The following is a 1,947-nucleotide window of genomic DNA, read 5'->3' as shown; positions in this document are numbered from 1 at the left end:
CGAGTACTATGTAAATGACACATTAAAGGTTATGCTGTGCCGTTCCACATCTCTCCCTCCCTCTCTTGGAGCTGGGCCACTGCCCGGGTCTGGTGCACTTCCAAGCTTGTCTGTATTTCTCCTTTAATAAACTCTCTCCTTTGCTGCAAGTATCCGTGTGTCTCTGGGCAATTCATTGTAAAGAGACATTAGAGCTTGGCGTCTGGGAAGGGGAAGGAAGAAAAAAGGACTGGGAGATATCAGGGACATACAAATGAATGCCAGCCGCACAGGAAATTCTAGGGTGTGTGATCCCCTGGGACTCAGTGACATTGGGGAAGCTGTGTGAGCACCGCCACTTGGTCTAGTCCCCTGAGTCGCCCAGACTCAAACTGATGCATGTAACATCTTCGAAAGCCAGCCATGAGAGAATGGCAAGGTGTTCCTGGACCTGGCCCTTTTCTTTGAGTACTTGGAAATGAGAGACAGATTTCTGAAGGTGAGTTAACCATGGCCGGTGGAAATCAGATTCAGTTTCTCTCTTGTTACTTTGCTCCTCCTCACGTGATGTTACTCCATGAATGGGGCCCAAGAGAGTCCCTAGATCCTCTGAAAAATGTATGCTTTGACCGACTTAAGAGTGGGAGGCAGCTACCAGGTGATTGTCCATATAGAATCTGGGAGATGCTTGGATTCCACAGGGACTCATGCCTTGGTGGTAGACGGCTCATATTATCCTGGGGGCTGACTTCACCACAGGCTTCAGGAAGTAACCATGTGCCTTTGTCACAAAGTAACCATGTGCCTTTGGCTAGTGACATCACTAGGACGGCAATGATCATGTAAACTAGGACTGCAACCATCGTGTGACTGGACAAAATGGCAGTGCTCACACACTGCTTACGTTCCCCAATGACCCTGAATCCCAGGAGATGACCAGGCCACCCTGTGCAACTGGAATCCGTTTGCACACCCCCGCCCCCATCTTCTTCTAGTTTCTTTCTTCCTTTTACCTTCCTGGATGCCTTCCAGAATTGCAGACACAGCTGATCCAGACAGTACTCCAACACAGGCACCACAGCAGCTCTTTCCTGTTTCCTCCTCACACCCGAGACAACCTCCCCAGAGACCTGCCCCTGCCTAAAGGCTCTGGAGATGGGGAAAAGGACGTTTTTGAAGTGAATACTGATCATTCTCTGCATGACCTTGCTGGCCCCCGGCTTTGAACACTAACAGCTCCTGGTGCCCCAGGCTTGCATTTCTCTTCTTCATAGGGATAATTCCTTGTGGGACAAGGGCTTGGAATCTGCGGCCCCAGCGCAGTGGACCTAAGTGTTAACTAGTAAGACACTTCACCAGGACAGCCAAAAATCCAGACTGAGTGCTGTCCTGCTTCTCTGCCTGAAGACTAACCTCCCTCCCTGAGGAAAAAAGAGCTCAAGTCAGGCTAACCCAATAGGCTCTTTGCTGTCTCAAGTCTCATAACTACAGTCCATGATTATTTCCTTCTGTTGTTATATCCTAGCTGATCTAAATTCCTTGCTGTTTATTTACTGTACACAATCCTATTCCCATGAGGACAGAGATAATTCTTCAGGACATAAGCATTAGAGTCAAAGCCGGAACTCCCCACTTCATCTGCCTTTTTTAAAATTGAAATTTAATTTTACGTGTCTGAGTAGTTTGCCTGCATGTATTTCTGTACACTCTGTGTGTGACCGGTGCCCTTGGCAGTCAGAAGAGGGCATTCGATCCCCTGGAAGTGGAGTAACAGATGGTTGTGAGCTACCCTGTGGGTGCTGGGAACCAAACTCAAGTCCTCTGGAAGAGCAGCCAGTGCTCTTCAAAGCAAGCCCCTTTTTTAAACACGATTAATCTGTGTGGCAATTTTAAACAAAAGGGCCAAGGCAATTCATACAAGCAAGTTGTCTCCAGTCCAAAACTAACAGCCTCATAGCTCAGGATAAT

This window comes from Meriones unguiculatus, chromosome 1 (genome assembly GCF_030254825.1).
Source record: "Meriones unguiculatus strain TT.TT164.6M chromosome 1, Bangor_MerUng_6.1, whole genome shotgun sequence".
NCBI classification, from domain to species: domain Eukaryota; kingdom Metazoa; phylum Chordata; class Mammalia; order Rodentia; family Muridae; genus Meriones; species Meriones unguiculatus.
This window is presented reverse-complemented; position numbering follows the sequence as displayed.